This window comes from Colias philodice, chromosome 19 (genome assembly GCF_061535455.1).
Source record: "Colias philodice isolate Cphi_HAF_F1 chromosome 19, ilColPhil1 Martin Lab GWU primary, whole genome shotgun sequence".
Lineage (NCBI taxonomy): Eukaryota > Metazoa > Arthropoda > Insecta > Lepidoptera > Pieridae > Colias > Colias philodice.
In genome coordinates, this window is record NC_143104.1 from 3,873,454 (window position 1) to 3,894,488 (window position 21,035).

General features: G+C 33.0%; 1 long non-coding RNA gene across 1 annotated transcript; it reads left to right on the forward strand.

Moving 5' to 3' along the window:
• Nucleotides 1–6,203: 6,203 nt before the first annotated feature.
• LOC149479886 (uncharacterized) lies at nucleotides 6,204–7,793 on the forward strand. The gene is made up of 3 exons (XR_016317172.1): nucleotides 6,204–6,786; nucleotides 6,910–6,971; nucleotides 7,046–7,793. It is a non-coding gene; the product is annotated as an uncharacterized LOC149479886 (long non-coding RNA).
• The last annotated feature ends 13,242 nt before the right edge of the window (nucleotides 7,794–21,035 follow it).

Here is a 21,035-nt window from a genome sequence, read left to right on the forward strand (position 1 = left end):
AAATATTTAATTGTAAAATAATTTAAAAAAATATGTGATATCAACCACTCAACCGCTGACAGTTACCAAATTCACCGGAAGACTACATAACGTATTCTCATCATAAAATTTTTAGGACAATACGATTTGTTAACAAAATACACGGCTATAAAAATTGTTACGGCATTTACAGATGTAGGCCAATTATTATACCAGTGACACCTGTCTGCATTATATGCAAATTAGTTGCAAGTCTATTATTTTTTATGGCAACACAGTCAAGTGTGTGAAGGAGGTTTTATAACATCATTTTTAATAATTGTCACTGCGGAGAGCGTGTTGCAATTTTGTAGTTTTAATCCGTATTTAGAGTCTTTGATAGCTGTGTGAATTTTTCTTGAATTAATGAACGAATGCAAAAACTTACTTCTTATATTATCTTATATTATTAGGTAGTTGAAGCGTATGCTTTGAGATCAACTGTAAAATACTTTTAAATAAAATAGTGGTTGGTGTCAATTTCACATTGCTTTTCAATGATCTATAAAATAATATTAAATGTTTTTCTTTTTTCTATTTTAGAGCATATACTACGCTAAAACTTTGCTAAATTACAAGACTGTATAGTTTAGTAAGCGCTTAATGAAAAAGTTTGTGCCTATTTTACTTCGACGTTAGTATTAGACCTAAATATAATTAACAACTAATACAAACAACCCCACGTTACCACGAACAAAAAAAGTAAAAATAGCCCACCAAAAGGAAACCAATTTGAGCAACAAAGTTTGTTTAGAAATATCTATTTCAAGTGTGGCAACATTGTCACAGCGGCGACAGGGTTTTGGCGCCAACGCGCGTGCTCGCGATGTAAACACGAATCGGCGGAGACACACAGAGCGAGCTGCCTCGCGAACCAATTGAAAGAAAAAAGTCAGGTGTGTTCTTTTTTCGCTCGATCAGTGTGGATGTGGCTTTGCCGAGGAAATCGATGGTGACATCATTTTACTGGGCAGAGCCACGTCCACACTGAAAAAGCTGCTTACAACTGCAACGTGCAAAAGTGTGGATATGTTAATAGCGCTCTGGGAGTGGCACATCAAATGTGTCTAGTTAGCCGCAGTTTACTTCCGATATCTCTTTTTCACTGACGTTAGTTAAATCATGCCAATTAACTTTGTTGACTATATTTAGTAAGTAATCTGTGCTTTGACATCTAATTATGTATGCTGTATTATTTTGAAGATCGAATGTTGTGTTAGTAACCCATACTGCCTATATACCTAGATACACCTTTATGTTTATAGTGGCGCGTCCACACACGCTTCGCGAGGCTGCTCGCTCTGTGTGAACCCGCCTACACGGGACGTTCAAATTTCACAAACATTCGCGCCGACGTGACGCAGTTTCCTGTGATACTGTTTGGTTATTCCGTTTTTCGATAACGTCCGTGACTAATTGTGGATGACTTTTGTACTTGTTAAATGTGTGCGGTATAAAGGAACGTAAATATCGCGTAGTTAGAAATTACATTATTGTTTAGAATGGTCGATCGATGGATGAATATTTTTTCGTTGAGAGTAAAATTTAAAGGTCGCGTCATGGTAATACAGTCACATCATGGACTCATGGAGTAAGGCGACGATTTTGGTATCTAGGCATCTTGCCAAAGAAGTTTCACTTCTGACACGTATGCTCGGCACGCTCTTTTTTATCAATCGTAATGTTTCAATGAATGCCGATCAGATTTGGCAATGAGATAATTATTATGCTCGTTGTTTAGAACCACACGAAAATAGCTTTTAAGAAAATTTTTATATTTCATCAGATTTCGAGCTGACCGATTTTTCATTGAATTTGATAACTATTGTTTTTGATGAACGCGATAACACCTACACAATTATATGCAACTTCGAGTCAAGAAAATTTCCTCTATTTTTCTCAACCTTTAGACAAGGGCCTAATAATGTCCCAGACATAAAATTCATATTAACCAAATGCCAAAAGTCATTATATTACAACAGAACCCGTTATTAAAAAGTTAATAACCAATTTGACGAATATGAAATAGATTCCCTGAACCCAAAGGCGGGGACATTGCTTATGAGTTTTGTATTTTTTACTTTCGTCTGGCGCCCAAATTAAAAACAAGATGGCGGGAAAAAATAACCTAAAAATATATTAGATTAGATTAGACGATGATGATGATATTTAAATTGCTTTATTTATTGGAATGGATTGAATTGATGTCAAACGGATAAAGAAAAACGTATGTGCATAAAAACAGTGAAAGTTGTAGTACAAAAGTGATTACAATTTTTATTTCTGTCGTAGATATATTATTATTATCTGACATGGTTATTCTATGATCAAATTGATGATTTTTGAAAAATTTTTTGAGACTACATATAATTTTTAGGAATTTTTGATTTAAAATATTTGACAGTAAGTTCTAAAACGTGGCTTTTATTTAATTTAAACTAAACTATAATTTTAACTAAATTACAATGAGATTTATTATTTCAAATTGAACTGTATTAAAGGCACTAAACAGGAGTGAAGCAGATTTACCAGTATTTTTTAATGATATTTGCATAGAAATGACAACAACGTTGTAAATATTACCCAAGGTTAGGTTGGCATGCAAATTAAGCGCAAACAATAGAGATAAAACTGCAATAAGATTGTTTAATTACTCCAATTATCAGATGACAAAAGTGGACAATAGGATTCCTTATTGTAATTAATTTGTTTTTTTTTTTAAACGGAAGGCTCTGGTTGCTGTGTTATGTAACCGTATATTAAACCGTAAGAAGATATAGGCTGCTTTTATTACCTAAATCGAAGTAATTTGGAGATTTCAAAATGTATTTAAAATTTTAAATAAAAAAGATCGATCCAATCCATGTTTTATTTCTTTGCTCTACCTATTTACTTACTTAGATACCCTCTTCTTAAAAAGTAATAATTAGTTGTATTCATAATATTATTATTAACTATGGATGTATGGACCTACCTAAATCGTTGTTACAATAATAATATACCTAGTTAAGAAAATCTAAAAAAAAACACCATTTAACTCATGAGTTCATGACATTATGCTATCACCGATCCTTGATAAGTGTACAAAGTTTCTAAATCTGTCGGATTAAGGTGGATCAAAATCGAGTCATAAAAACATGTTGGTTACATACAAACCTACAGGTGAGGCTTATAAAAGTGTGCTAAAATAATCACAAAAATAAAATAACATAAATCCATAATCTCACATTCATTTTATTCATTTAAGTTTTCATCCATGTACCGTTTAACCGTTTACACGTCGTGTCCAAGCTAAGAAAAACTCCAGTACTTCTAAAACGAATTAGATTAACGATTATTTGTTAGATGAACTAAAATCAGTCCCAAACAGAATGAAGACATAAACCACGCATCGGATTCCAACGCGGAATGGACGCACTCGACAACCGCTCGAGCTATTTCGGTAAAAATAAATAAATACGCACTGTTACATAGATATAGAGATACTGGAAACGGCATTACGGCGAGATACTAATGGTAAATGGTGGTGTTGATTTTCTGTATCAACGGTACGTATTAAATGTTCACACTTATAGGATAAATGCGAATGTCTGTTACGCTTTAAGAAATAAAGTAGGTACAGCACTAATGTTGATTAAAACTTTAATGAAAATAGCTCAAGACAACACACGGTATCAAGACATAATGGTGTGTGCTGCGCGGTTTCAGCCGCAGTGTCATCTCAAGTGTTATTTTGTTAAGCAACATGACTGCCAATTAGTATTAGGGATCAAAATCCGTTCCGTGGTTTTCCCGTGAAAGAGTTACTAACATACAAACTTTCCCATTTGTAATATTAGTAGTATGTACAGTGGCTCATCTAGACACATAGATCCACGTGACATGACGCTACGACACGCACGAATGTAGAGCACTTGATAGCGAGCTAATGTGGAGATTGCTTTATTTCTGGCTTTGACGTGTACACGTGGCAGTAGGTATAACCTATGATGAGTTTGAAGTTATGTTATAATTTACAACGCGATACATTACCTATTCAAAAACAGTTTTTTCCATAAACTATCTCTAAGTATCTAGTTACCATAGTAAACTATTTTTTTGCAATTAATCCATCAGTCCTCGGAATCACAGACACAATAGAAAATCTATTGTGTCGCGCCCCGATCGGGGCTTACGGTGGTCAATGGGTTAAATTAAGTAAACTTGTAATACAAATAGTGTCACATCTAGATACACAGATCCACGTGACCTGACGCTACGACATGCACGAATGTAGAGCACTTGATAGCGAGCAATGGGGAGATTGCTTTATTTCGGCCTGTGACGTTCTTCCGATAGATATAACTAATGGAAAAAATAATAATTTTAATTAACGTTGAATTGATTAATTTATTACGTACAATGAATTAAAGAAGTCATATAGTAAATTAGAAGATGAAATTTAGCTTTCGTATAACGAACAAATTCTAGTTGATATTTATGGCGGAAATTACAATGATATTATATATAGAAACAAGAGGTAGATACGTCATCAACGCACCAAAACTGATTCCGTGAATTGGTCCTATTTGGGACCAATGCAATCAGTCAGATTGTCACCGGTCCCAGTGAGCGTATATGCCGATAGGTACATTAAAGTTGTCGAAAATGCCTTCCTGTGTGTTCAGAAAGTGCACGTATTCGTGCAAAAAAATAAAAAAAGATAAAGGAATATCATATCACAGCAAAATATATTAAATTATTACAGTTTAAGAGTAAAAATAACAATTTACAATTCTTTATGAATGACACTTGCTTGACACGTGTATTGAAATAATGAAAGGGATAAAACATTGCTTCAATCACTAGTGTGACAAAGCTAGCGTACACTGTGTTCAAAGATTATCATGTAGATACGATTATTGAAAATAGAACGGTTATTTTATTTATTTCGATTTGGGTAAATGCTTGATTATTTTTATATTTAAATCCACAGTTTACATCCAGTGCATATAATGAACAAATATAGCTATTTATTATATACAATGAAATCGTGATGCCAAAAATGTTTGTTTGCAATAATAAAATAATAAATAAAAATAAAATGATGTTGAATATACGTAAACATTAAAGAAAAGATTATCGCTACTGACGAAAAATGCTATTCGCTTTTCTGTAAATAGCTATTGAACATAAATTTTATTTGTGTTTTAGATAAAAAAGGCTTATACTTCATCCTTTCTTTTATTTCATCCTTTTTTTTTCATCTAGGCACCACTATTATTATAATTATCCTACAAGTTGGAGTACCTTGTACGGGTTTCGGGAACTGCCTTGAAACGAATAGCGTAAGATCGGTCCTTATGGAGTTCTATAAGGAGGATTATGCAGTATGCTCAGCAGTGGGTGTTTATCGGGTGAAATGATGATGACCGAAAACGAACACCACAGCTAGTAATAAATACTTAATACAGTTATATCTCCAAAAAAAAATTTTTTTTCATTGTAATACGACATCATAATTATCATAAAATAGTAAATGAAATTGTCACATTTATTTACTTGTGCAGGAAACCTAACATCTTTATTCTATAACATTGAACCTTCTGTGTCGTTAGTCTATGCCAATTACCATGGCAACTATTTGTTTATTTATATTTAATTGGCAAATTCTTATGACTTTTGCTTACACCTGCGCGGAAGTGACAAACTATCTTTGTCTTTTTTGTTTATATCATTTTATTAGAGCCATCTCTCTTATACAGTCTGTCAATGTAATAAATTAAGTAAAATGAAAATTGTATTTGTGTGTGCCTGACACTGCATATGAAGCATTTTTTTTGGATATATTGTGAGTATATAACGTATCTATACATAAAATATCATTGGGAAATTAGAGATTTATTTATCATGAAAAAATTTGATGAATTTTCTTTCGGTGACAATAGGTACTGCATGTTGTCTTAATTTGATTGATTGTCAACTCATTTTGAAAGAAAACAAACGCTCTATTGTTTCGTCATTATATTATCTATTATTTCTTTCTGAAGTGAGCCTCACAATGCTCAAAATAATAAAAAAATCAACAGTAGGTAAAAGAAGAATACGTATGTCGTACATGTCTCATCCAAAAAACTTCATTTCCACCCACAAAAATGAATGTTAAAATTGCGCAAACTTCCGCTCAATAATCTTATTTTAGCCACCATTAAGGTGATGAATTAATTTTTCTAACATTTACGGCCCTTTTCAAACCTTCGTAATTTTTATATTATTAAAGTTGTCGTGATGAAAATTCTTGACAAGAAAGTTCAATAGTAACACAATACGTCTACCGTTTTAGAAACATGATTCCATGATATTTTCTCGATAGAAAAAAAATACAAAGTTCTCATTGTTATTTTTTTATAATCTCTGGCATCTTCAAAATAACAAACGTAAAGTTACGACTTTTTGGATATTAACTATAAAATATACAACCTATACGTCTACCGATTTAGAATTTTGAAATATGCGATGGTTTTGAAATAAACAAGAAATACTTGAAATTAACGCGCGACCAGCCAATATAGCGAGAGCCGCCCTGTACCTTCCTACCCCGATCGCTGCACGAGTCATTCCCGCTACGGCCGTCACACGGGGAACTTGTGTCGCTCGCGCAATCGTAAAAAAGGGTGACAACACGATAAGACAAAATGAGACAAATGGGGACAATAAAGAAAATAAGAAGAAGAAACATAAAGGTTGGAGAAAAAAGAATGCTTACAATTGGAACAAATTAATGAAGAAGTTGGTTTTATTTTAAATTTGATGATAATTGTATTATAGACGATGTTTGATATGTACCCCTGTTTTAAGTACATAACGAATGTGTAAGATTTTTTTCATTTATAGCATAGATAATCTTTTCAGAAATCCGGAATCCAGAAGGAAAATAAACCCACTGATTGTTCACAATGTGAACCCACTCCTTCGTAAGTACCTTTATTCAGTCAAAAATGTATGTTATCAACGTTCTACTGGTTTTATCGCATGATTCCATTTTTAGCAAAAAGCAACAAAGTGCAAAGAAATAAAAAATCATGGTGAACTTAGTGGAAGTATGGCGGACGTGATATGGAACAGGAGCAGCTCATTGGAGTAGTATTATATTTAAAAAAAATACGAAAAAATTTCAAGAATTACATTTCTTAGTAGGTGGTAGATAAGTATGTTGTATAAAGAATTTGATGTTGATATTTATTTCATTTATACTTACTACACCTGTGCGGGAAATTGCTTAGTACTAAAACAGGTTTATATTCATATTTACATAGTAATGTGAGTTTTAATTTCGAAAAATTTTGTGTAAGTATATTGAATTGAATTCCTGGGTGATCTGGAAACACAATTGGGCCCGGAGGATGGCGCTGCAGTCACTCCTCCTAATCACATGAACCGATTTGGATGAATATTTGTGTGCACATTTCATTGTTGTGGGATGATTGGTTGATTCGTTTTCACATTAGCTAATATTATGTATTTTTGTTGTAAACTTAATTTAATGTTTATAATACATTATTATTGGTATAAATAAGCCAGTGTTCGTCTCACATTGCTGTACCTGCCTACCTACCCTACCAGGGCCTAACTTTGTTCTGGCTATTTTATTTTGATTATTTGTAATGAATAATTACAATTATAATAGAGTGCAAAAAATAAATACATGCGTCAATATATTTTGTGTTTTTTTTAAAACAATTTTTCTATTTAAAAAAATATCATTCCGACCGCGGCTTTGCCCGCTTGGAATTAGGTTATATCATGAATCCTGTTTTATCCCACAGAAGTGTTCAGTTCGGATAAAAAGTATCCTATGTGTAAATCCAGGCAATTAGCTATATTTTATCAAAATTGGTAATGTAGTCTTGACGTGATTAAGTAACAACTAACAAAAAAATATACAAATTAACATCCAAAGTTTCGCATCAGTTTTACTGTATTAGTGATATCTTCCACTCTTGACTTTGACTGAGAAGAATTAGGGTTTATAACTTCTTTCAGAAATAGTACCTTTCATTTCTGGGCATGATGTAATATCTACGTCAGCATCAAATTCTATCTAAATCAATTCAGTAGTCCGCGTTATTGATTACCATTTCATTTTTTCAGAGTAACAATATTTTTTGTTATTTTAAAGATTATTTATAACCTGTATTATTTTGTAATAAAGTAAACATTACGAAATAATAATAATTATTAATAATGTCTAAGTAGTTGTTGGAAAGAAGATTATTTGTTTATAAGCAAGAAAATAAAACCAATAAATCAACAATTGAATAAATGTATAACAATATTATAACTGTATGACGACTCCATACATGTTTGTCCCGAGTCGGCCAGCGGCAGCGCGGCGAGTTTGCAAGAATGACTTCGCGCACACCCGCGTTCGCGATAGCGAGCTATTAGACTCCGCCCGCCAAGCAGTGGATTTTTTTTTGTGTATCGTCTTAAGAAGTTTTAAAAATCTCATTACCAGTCCGGGGCCATTAGGGTGTCTCATTATTTAGGTGTATCGCGGACAGTCCCCCAAACGTCAAGCCGTTAAATTATAATAAGCGGTGCGGGACTCAATAATCGAGTGCGCTGTTGGTGACGCCCAGCGTCCCATACCGGCTCCTTGCGAGGGTGACCATGCGTTTTGGATAAAGTGGATTGTATTAAATTTGAAAAAAATAATCGAGTATGTTAGATTTAACAAATTATAAGAAAATAGTTAATAAAAAAATAGATGTCTAGTAGAAAATAAAGCTGAAAAAAATTAAAATTTTCATAATTTCCTTTTTTGTCGTCTGGTCAAATTGTGTTTAAAAAATCACACAAACTTAAAAAATAGATGTCTTTAAAACATTGTATATTAAAATCCGTTAAGCATCAATAAGTTAATGGATGAAAACCTACGTAAAATCAGACACAAGAAAAAAGTCCTTTTGAAGTTAATCAACTTTATGAAATGTTTTGTTGTAATATATTACGTTATCTTATAAAAGTCCTAAGAAATCCCAAAAACAGAGCACCCTATATAAACGTGGGAACTGTATGCGCGCACGCAGCCAAATTGCTAGAGGCGGGGCGAACAACGCTTTGTTTTACAAACCGTTTCCGGAATACAGATTATCATTTACTTCATATGTTTTCTAATTTAATGGGATTATTTCGTTAATGAAATGAAAGTTTTTGGATGTCATTCAAAATAGTTACTATAGAAGTGATTATTACAATTACTGAACTTGTGATTAGAAGCACGTGGTTTTACTACATATTAGGTAGTTTTGTTTTCACTCATGCAGATACCTACCTACCTATATACCGATTGGTTATAATAAGTAAGTAGGTATGTAGTATATTGTAGAAATAGTAATTAGTAAGTAGGTATGCATAGTAAGGTATTACCTAACTCTTAAAGGATATTATTGAATAAATAAACATTGCGCTTGTTTCAACGTTTAAAATATTAAACAAGAAGGACTCGAAATCAAAACCTAGGTATGAATCACAATGTATCGGACTATCTTTTCTAAGTTCAAAAATAATCTATTTAATTTGGTGAAAATGTATGAAGACGACACACATGTGTGATGTGAAGCCAGAATAAAATACATATTCTATCAATAATTACCAAGCAATTAAGCCTTAATATGACCATCCATACAACGAGGATATAAATAAATAAAATAAAAAAACTAAACATATAAATCCAACACCACAGCAAACAATATTCGAATGACCAGATAAATTTCATAACAATTGAATGTCACATACTTGACATTTGCGTGAAAAAATCGGTCGCGATCCACCTGTCGTACAAAGACGCCGACAAAGGGCAAATCGATTAAGTGTATCGATTATAAACTCGATTATAACACGACTCGATTATCCGACTCGCTGTCACCCGCGACTAATGGCTAACAATAGTGTTTCGATCGATGACAAAAACTGGCAATGTGCCGGCAAAATATGAGATTACAGATTATGAGGCTATTCATAACCTTAAGTTTATACAGGATGTTTCGTTTTTCGATTTAGTTTTAATTGTTCATGTATAAAACAATTATTATATTTTGTAATGCTATTGACATTTTAATCGTGAAAAGGTATTCATGACATTGAAACCAGAAAATGAAATGTACCACATGACTATTGAAGAATATATTAAAATACGATAAAAGCAAGTTATATTGCAATATGTATTACCTACCTATGCAATATGCATGCACAACACAATATTTTAATTAACATAATCAATATTATGCATGTTCTACTCATGCAATCTTTGTAATATAATATTTCACGTTATTAATTAACTTTTGCCTCGTTTTAGTCCTTCGTTAAATTGGAAGTTTATTAAATTAGTTGGTTTATTACCTACAGCTTTATCAATGGATCTAATAAATAAAAAACATGGATACCTATACTAAACTCAGATAATTTTCTTGTATCTCTTGATTTTTTTTCCGGAACGACTTGGACAGACGCGTTCACAGTTAAGTTCGTTCGAAAAGTACCTACCTACAGATGAAAAATATTGTAAAAAACTATTGCATATTAAATCCGTATTAAAAACTAAAACTTTATCCATCTGTACACATACTGACATACACATTTTAGTAAAAAAAACATGTAGCAACATTTTCAAGGAGGTCTTCAAGAAAAGAGTGAAAAGGTACCTTCTAGGGAAGCTCGCTCCATCTTAGGCCACTTCTCAGCTTACTATCAGGCAAGATGGTGATCAAGCGCTTCCCTATCATACAATAAAAAAAATGTTAATAAAAAATTCATTTCATTTCTGCACACCCTGTATAACCAAGTCCGAGCCAGCGGGACGCGTACGGGCGCCGGCGCAACCTTTGTGCCTTTTATTCTTTTTCATCTGCTCTCTATGTGATGGATGTTGCGTCATTAAAACATTTTTACTTCTATTAATATCTGTGGCTTGAGTTTGACGGTATCTACTCATTTTGGGAGGGAAACGTGATTTGTGCTATTGTGTGTAGTGTAAGTTCATTTTAATTGAGGAAGACCAATTTATAGTATTGTACCTACTACCTATGAAGTTGTGGTTGACAACTACTAAGTACCTACTTATTTCTAAACGAATTTATTAGATAATAATATGAGACTATTTTATACAAGTCGGTTAAACAGGAACAGAGACGAACAAATCCTTATCTTCGTCAACCTAAATAATATCACGCAGGTAGGTATATCATTAATAGTTTTTTCCCAGTAATTATGTTAATTAATGTCTCAAGCAAAAATATAATTATAAATCTCCAATTTCTCACTACTATTATTTTATTCCTCTTTTTCCATCAATGTAACGAATCCTCAATCACTTTTACCTAAATCAGAATTTGCCTATCTCAAATTACCCATAAGAAAATATCCCATACTGTTTCAGTAGAAAAATTCGCTACAATACTCACAGTGCTTTATTTTTTCAACAAATAAATGCAAAAACGGTCCGGTCACACAACACCCGGTGAAAGCTTTTACTTCTTGACAGTTTGACATCCGACACGCATCCGACACGACTGATTCCGACTAATTTGTGTGACAATTATTCGCTGTTTTAACTTGTCGTAGTGAAGTAGGACAGTTCATTATTCTTGGTTTTGTGTTTTCTATCGATGTAATAAGCGTTTGGAATTTAATTTATATTATGAAGATAAAAATGTAGTTCTAATTTACTATATATCAGGACACTTACCAATTACCATGCTTGCATCTTCAATTTTCTATTTCTCGTGCTATTAATTATGTTGTTACGTAGCCAAACAAGATAATAGAAATTTTAAGTTATAATTAAAAAATAGTGTGATTAAGAAAGCAGTTGTAATTTTAAAGAGCGTGTGATATCAAATTAAGGTATTTTAAAAAGTCAACGGCAGTAAATTACAATATGTAGGTAGGTACATACCAACCTCGTGAAAGCAGAAAAAAATTATCCCCAAATTAACAACCAATCAAACCACCTACATTTATTAATCTAAGATTCGTTAATCTACGCAAAAAGCAAGCAGTCACCCAACACCAGGCGAAAGCTTTTAACGTGACATTGACAAGTTGACATCCGCGTCCGTCTGAAACGGTTAATTTGGATCGCACCTGGTTAAACCACGTTTAGTGAGTTGGTGCGTTGCACCGTGGGGTTAATGAACTTTCGGTTAGTGTGAAAATTTAAAATTATTAATGTACTAAATCTAATTATAAAACTTTTTTATTGGGAAGGTCAATTATTTTTTACGGTAACCTTGTTGTTGAAAAAGACAAACATAACATAACTTCCAACTAATTTTAAATGATTATACCAAATGCTTTGGTTACAACTTCGAAATTATTCTATTATATTGATAAAATAATACCTATTATGTATACAGGGTGTCCCACTATTGGTATACTAAGCGCGAATGGGACTTGTAGTTTTGCATACACTGATCACGAAAAAAATACTTAAACAAAAAAATTACGACAAAAATTGTTTGCTAAATTTTTCCTGAAAATCCATGTTTTCTTCTCTAGCTTCGCGCAGCCGGCATATACCGCTTCTCTAATGTGAGCATTTCATTTATGAAAACATAATCTTAAACGATAGCTCACTAGCTGGTGGCAAAGTTAGGCGGGTTGCTTGTTAGGGGTGTACACATAGAGTTTTAAGAATTCATCTATTTGAAAAAAAATGCGTCTGGAATTTTATAAGTATTTTTGACGTACTCAGCGTATGCAAAACTATAACCTCCTTTGAGCTTAGTATACCAACAGTGGGACACCCTGTATATGTATATATGTAGGTATCAAAAACCATACATAAGCATAGATAATAATAACATTTTATTTTTATTTATTCGATCGATTTAAATAGGTAGAATGAACTTTCTTCGACATTCTGTATCTTATATCATAAAAAATTAAAAATCAATGTAGCCGCTCTTAAACATTAATTATACCTAACCTATATAATAACTATCTTACACCAAACTTTCTACATATCTATTCTTATACAGGGTGTTCAAAAAAACCCACATGAGCCCACCATTTCATTAATTATCCACACATCGATGTCAATCCGCCGACAAAGGACCTCATCAACCGGCATGATGTAACAGAAATCATTTTTTGTCCATTGTCGCGTCGCAATTATCCCTTGATTAGATGACACTGATTGCTTCTTGATTCTTGTGTGTAATGCTGTGAACACCCTGTATGTAAATCCTCTAGGGTAGGTTTATTAAAATTAAAATGTGTGTAGGTATGTGTGTTTGTATTTTCAGTTGTAATATAGAACCGACTTCAAATTTTTTTTTTAAATTTTGCTATGAAATAGAACAGAGATATGAATACCGGCTATTATACTATTCCTAATCAACAAAAATTTCGCAGATAGAGAGGTTATTCTTAATACGATTTAGATTGAAAATCAAAATTTATGTGTTTAATATTATGAACATGTGATAAATAGAATTAGGTAAGTACATACACACATTGCGCGATTGCACATTGGTCTCTTAATATTTTTAAAAGACCACTAACATCTTAGAAATCTTTTAAAAGCCTGATAGAGATCATGAATATAACAATAATTATAGAACCGCAAACAATTTAGGTTCGAATCAGTGTCAATATGAACCTAGGTAGGTACCTACGTGGTCATCTAAGTTTAAGAAGTAAGAATTAGCTTCCTAAGATCTGTGGACAAAATAACAAATGGCTTTTCAATTAGGGCATTAATTTTTTGAAATATTTCTATTATTGCCCATCCTCTCAGAGGCATGATTTATTAAAAAAAACACACTGACAAGTATAAATATGTTATTTAAAGAAAAAGCCGCCCTCAATTTAAAAACCGTACGTGATACATTCGGCAAAAAAATAATCCGAAATGATGACACTGCAAATATTGTTACACCTTATTACCTATGGCATAAGGTTGAGATTTGCGTAAATGTAATGTGTCAACGGGTAAAAACCTTTTACGGGAACGTCATCTTCGAGACAAGAAAAGCAAAAAAAACTACACAAAGGATTTCACACGTCTGTTCCCTTTTTTCGATTTTGCATGAAATAACCTTTTTTTGGAGGACACATCGCTGACAGGACTGTCAGTTTTGAAACAATTTACGCTTTTTTTGCATGTTTGATAAATGATTTTGTTGTTTCACGTTTACGAGCATGTGGCAAAAAGAGGCTGTACCTAAATATGCTTTTTCGACACTTGCATATCTACCAAAATTCAAACTTAGATACTACTACGTACCTATGGTAAATATTAGAAAGACACTCTACAATTCAACATCATGTTGCAGTTATACGCAGTGAGCCGTACCTATAAGTTTATAAAATTTAAAATAATCCATACTAATATTACCTATAAATGCGAAAGTAACTCTGTCTGTCTGTCTGTTACTCAATCACGCCTTAACTACTGAACCAATTTGTATGAAATTTGGTATAGAGATATTTTGATACTCGAGAAAGGACATAGGATAGGTTTTATCCCGGAAATCCTACGGGAACGGGTTTTTCTTTGAAAACGCGGGTGAAGGCGCGGGCGGAAAGCTAGTATCTAATAAAAAAAAACATTCTTCTGGCGTCCGTTAATCAAACTACACTTAAAAGCTTGTAATTATCGTGTTTTCCCGAAGTTAATTCACATTAGAGCAATAAATTATATCTATCTAAGTATTTAGATAATATTTCAAACAAATAAGATCAGCTGCTATTCTAGCGTGAAAGACTACCTAACAAACGCAAAGTTTGTGAGGATGGATCAAGGGATGATAATTTTTTTTTTATTATAAATGCTTGCGGCCAAATTTTGACTGGCAACCTAGTTGATAATATACATAATATAGGTATTCTCCTAATTATAAGTAAGTATGTATAAATAAAAGTTTGATTTTAGCAAAAAAACTATGAACGCACTAATCCTGCCGTGGGATCCTAAACTACCTACTAGGTATAGCCAGTAGCCTATCTAAAAATAATGATTTTATAAAAATACTTTATTGTTTGTGTTGTTCCTTCATAAACAAGAAACCAAAGCAATATATCTAAACCCCCAAACTTGAAGCCCAAAAGTATGAAATCATATCAGTACCATAACCGCTGAGTCACGTTCACGCAATTTGCCGCCAGATGGTGCTGATCGATCGCATAGATTGCTTGGCGACAATTGCTTTGTTTGGAGAATTGTTTAGGTATATAACAATATTACTTAATAGTGTTTAAGATAATAAACGTATTTTATTACCTATCTAAAAAAATATTAATTATCATATCTAATAGGTAGGTACCTATTTACGTAATATCTATCGGTAAAAAACTATACCCACCTACCTAAAGCTGAAAACACATAAGCACCTATTATAATTACGTATTTCGACCTAGGTATTAATATACGACTAAATACTATTGATTCAAATTGAATAGATAGATACCTAAATACCTAGTAATTGTTTATGTGTTGGACATCGCGGAAGGCGATTAAAAACTAGGTGGATATTATCTAGTAAGTCGACAGGTAATTTTTTTTCCTATTGGATATTCCATTCCGATTCGAATTAATTCTTCTAAGTACCTATTTTGAGATAGAAAAAGAATGCAGTAGGTAGGTACCTAAGTGTAAGATATCTAAAACTAGGAACAACGTAAAAAAGAAAAAAAATAAGTGCATTCTTATAGACATAAGTACGTAATTACTAGGTAATTAAAATACCAAATAGGTAGGTATGTAAACCAAGATAATTTGAAGGCAGGATTACAGAACCTACCTAAGGTCTAATCAACGCAGTTGTCAACAGCTCAAATTGTCATTGTTAACTCAAATTGTCAACATAAAAACATTAAAAACTTTATAAGTCGGTCCAAATTAACGACCAGTTTATCTTGAACTCTTGAAGTTATACAATCACTAGCTGCGTCCCGCGGTTTAACCCGCATTCCTCCGCTCCTGTTGATCTTAGCGTGATGATAGATAGGTAGATAGGTATATAGCCTATAGCCTTCCTCGATAAATGGGCTATCTAAAATCGAAAGAATTTTTCAAATAATTTGGAAAATCCAAAAGTGCACGCCTCATAATTTTTTTTAATAAATATTTATTAATTATTATTTTTGTTTATTTAATAACAATTAAACCACATCGAATCAGACCCTGAAAAATGAAAGGGTTCTATTCCTGAGCATACTCAAGCGTAAGAGAAAAAAAAAGACTCGATTAGTAAAGTATTTCGGTCGCTATCGTGTTAACAAGAAAAAGGATCCGCACATACAAACACACGGACGTCCAAGACAGAACTTTTTTAAACTGTTTTTTAACTAGTTTAAATAACAAAAATGACATCAAAAATATCATGAACGTTAAAAATAGTGTTTTTTCTTAATATGTGTGTGTATGTATTATCTTACAAGTGCAATGTATGATACATAAAGACATTTTAAGTTTGAAAAATCAGATGTTTTGCGCGAAGTGACAGTAGTACCCACCTCAACGCTTCGCTTATGAGGCGTGCAATAGGACCATTAGTTACTGACATTAGCGCGTTCAAACAAACAAACAAACTCTTCAGCTTTAAAGTAGATGTACCTATAGATTTTTATATTATTTCAAAACGAACCAATATCAAAGATCTTAGAAATCTTTTAAAATCGAAATCTTAGAAAAATCAATTCAAAATATACAAGAACCGAGGGTTCAACAAACACTGGTTTTTTAATGGCGCCTCCAATCAACCATTTATATGTCGGCCCTTAATTCCACGATAAAAAGACACATTTATTAGAGATGGCTCTATAAACTTGTGAAGCAGAGATTTTAATTAGGTATATTTCCAATTAATGAGCGGCTTTTCCTTTGATTTGTATGAGAAATCATTGATGGGTAATTAAATTATTTAGATCTTCATTTTGTTCTCATAGACGCCTCTAGATATACCTAATATCATAGGTAAGAACTTCTAGATAAAGTATCTACTTATTTCATTATCTATAATTTATAATTAGGGGAGATGGGCCCAAAGGGGGCACCTTACGGGAAAATTAAAAAAAATGAAGTTTGAAAAGAAGTTAATCCATTTATTTTTTTGCCAAAAGTTCCATTAATAAATACTTTTGAATGCTAAGTGGTTAAATTTGTCAAAAGTTAAAGTATATAATAATTATTAACAGATTACTAAAAGCCTACGATTGCCCGCTTTGCCCGAAGGGGAGGCCTAAAGCGGGCTTTCGTTTAGGGCAAAACGGGCAGTAGTTGGGTAAAGCGGGCAGGCCTGGATTTAAACAGTAGATTTCAAAATATACAGCCACTGAGCCACAAATAATATATACAATAATAAATAGAGTAAAAGACACAAAAATATTTTATAAGTTATGTATTTCAAACAGTCATACAATTATTTTTAAATGAATATAATATGAAACAAAGGAACTTCTTAGGAGCTTTAAACTTTAAGGTACAATATTTCCAGATCATATATCTGAAATAATATTTAAAAAAATAACACCCTGTTTACAGTCCATCATTATTTAGTCTCTAATAAGCGATACAATTATTTTATATATTTATTTATTTATAAATTCTAAAATAGTGTAATTCTGGAAATTATTACAAAAATTTTTGTTTAGACAGCCCGTAAAATAAAGAGTCCATGTGGAATACGTATTCCAAAAGCTCCATTTCTTGTTCCGTAGAAAAGACAGTAGTAAACCTACCAAGCTTTACATTACACGAACCCGATTTAAGATGTCTGCAATGTCCTTCTTGGAATCCCATATTTAGTTGTTACTTTTTTGACAGGTTTTCCTAACTCTTGCACTTCTCGTTTTGCTTGCTGCATAGTTGAGCGTTGCCATGAGGCTTGTGAATTTTTACGCTTATATTGACGCCGGTTATAAGCTGTCATCTGAAAGGAAAAAGCAAATTAACAAAAGAATGTAACATTTTAGCGGACGGGGCAAAGCGGGCGCGTGCCCGCTTTACCCTGCCCGCTTTGCCTTTTTTGACATTTGAAAGGTTCAGACGAAATTCTACCTCAAAATTTTTAGACACGTGGATTTTTATGGAACCAAAATATGGCCAGATAGCCACTTAATAACTAACAAATTTTGGTTAAAGGATTGTAAACACCAAAATAAAAAGAACACATATTACATACCTTGCAATATTTTTCAAAAATCGTCGAAAAACATTTATTTGTTGCAGCTTGTAAATGCGTGCTCGCAAGCGAATCCAACGACTGCCGCGAGGTGGGAGGGGTGCGGGGATCGTGCTCACGAGTCGCGCGCGCGCCATTATTTAAAATTCCGATACTATAATGAGTGCCCTCTTTAGGCTCTATGCCCACTTTAGGCCCCTTTCCCCTAATTAAATTGGTTTGTATAAAATTAAAGGTTTTAAATATAAAACATTGGTTTCCGTAGATATATAGCAGATTCCAATTAGCCAAACTTGAATCTTATAGATAGAAAAAATCGTTAACAAATTCAGCTCAAAGAAACTTGAAAAAGTAGCTACATATTAATATAGCTAGGTATAATAATTATTAGAACTAAATTGAAGTCTGTAGGTATTTTAAATTTTTATTAAACTTAACGTCCACTTATATTTAAAAAAATTGGTTGTCTGTAAAGTCGGTTTACTGACGATAGTTGAACGTGACAACGTGCGATTGTGCTTCTTTGTCGCTCTTTCCGCGCTCTCGCTTGCACTTCAAGTCTTACATGGAACGCCTCAGAGCGAGGTAACGCCGAGTCATGATTTTTCGTGCGTGCAGCCGGCTATATCGAATTATAAGACGTTGTCACGTCAAAAATAAATAACAATAATTACTATAGGTTATTACCATATTAGTATATTACTAATAAAAACAAAATCATCAAATAATAATCACGTCATCAAAAACGTCCCTTCTAAACTACGAAAAAAATAACAAAAACATTCCATAGAATTCCCTCCAACCAGGGCGTTGACCTTTCCATGGATGTCAACTGAATGTCATTGGATGTCACTGGGTGTCACCGGATCCGTGCGACGCGCGTGATTGGTCGGTTGTGTCGCGGGCGGTAATGCGACATCGCTGATTGGTCGGTTTTGTCGCGGGCGGTAATGCGACATCGCTGATTGGTCGGTTGTGTCACATGAGGCGGGACGGCATTTTATTTTAGTTCGTGGTTCTATTGAAATGGAATGTGACAAAATAGGCGATGATTGGTCAATAGAGATTTAATTATTATAATTACAAATATGGCCCAATTAGTTCGGACTTCGGAGAGATAGATGAAATTAAAATTTCCTAGGTAAGTAGGTATATATTTTAACTTGGCTTTTAACCATGAACATGTAGGTAGATAATAGGTAGATATGTATATTTTCATGTGTTTGATTTACGAACGTAGGCGACGCAACTTTTTTTGTCAGTAGGTACCTAAATAGTTTTCCGTCTTCGAACTATTATCTACAGATTCAAATTAGGTACCTACCTACCTATCTACCTATCTGATGATTTTATTAACACAGTTACCTACTTAGGTAGGTAGTAGGTAAATAGTAATTACTAGGTACTTAATAAGGTAAGTATAATTTTAAGTATTGATAGTTGATACCTACCTAGGTACATATTAAATACAATATGTAGATAGTATAAGTTATAACGTATTATATATATTTAAACTACAAAATAACACGTTTAATCCGATCTAGTCGCATCACGCAATTTGTCACGTGTACCGCGGTGCGGGGGGAACTGCGATATTGATCGCGTGACCCGACACTGTCTTTGAGTTTAGCGCTACGTTTATGTAAAAATTGTTAAGTGTAATTTATAGGTAAAGATACCTACTAATACCTAAAGAGATAAGAAAGTATTCTTGTAGGTAGGTAGGTAGGTATCCTAATGGCGATTGCAAAAAAATAAACCTATCTATGTTTTGCCTTGGTTTAGCATAAGGGTAGTTCTACAAAGTAAGGAATTTTTAGCGGCTCAGCCAAATTATACTAAAAAAAACGTTTCAAAGTAATTAATTTGTACGGAATACTGTTATTTAAAGCTGCTTCTTGTTGGTCACTGAAAATAATTAATAAAAACATTTATTTAAGCCACTAAATCTTTTTCAAAGTGTCAAATTCTCAGGATCCTGAACTGTCCCTCGGACAAATTCTGGTTTAAAGTTCGTCGTGATTTATTTACTTTTCTGTATCAAGCTAATTTGAAAGCCAAATCGGTGAGTTTACTGTGTTTTCTTGCTAGGTAGAATAATTATTATCTTATTTTCCCAAAAAAACATTAAAAAAATATTGTCAACATTTTGTCCCCACGCTTTCATATCAGGATCCTGGTCGATGTAAAATAAGCAAATAACAGCTAGGTTTTTTGTCGTGTGATGTTGCCGTTCAGCTGAGTCAATCAGACGTACGAAAGAGACAAAGAATATCATCTAGCTATTCACACCTAGCGCGTAGTACAGTCAGCCCAGCGCGGTAAGTAAGGGAAGTGGTGTCGTAATCAGTGAAGTTCCCAGAATCCTGGTAAGATATTTTTTACGTAATTAATAAATAATATTAGGAAATATAGCGTTTTGATACGTAAGATGCTGACGCAAAGGCCTAGTTTTGCTTAATTCTGGTTAAATATTGTATATTGATATGTTTTTTTAAATATTAGACGGATATTCTCAGGATCCTGGTCTCAGGTTCCTGTCAAATTGAAAGCCAGGATACTGAGGACCATCCAGGATCCTGATAAGTTCACACTAAAACATTGTTTCTGCGTAAGATAATTTAAAATTTTCCACCTATAAACATAAACTACGTATAAATTAATGAAATAAATCATTTGAGTAGCTGTCGTAATTAAATATCTACAGATAATTAGTATTGGTAATGGTCATCTTTAAGTATGCACATAATCTTTTAGAAACTTCGGAAAAAAGCATAAAACATTACTTTTACCGATCTTAGCAGTTCCTAGTACTATTTTGACTGTAGGTGTTTACACTAAAACTTA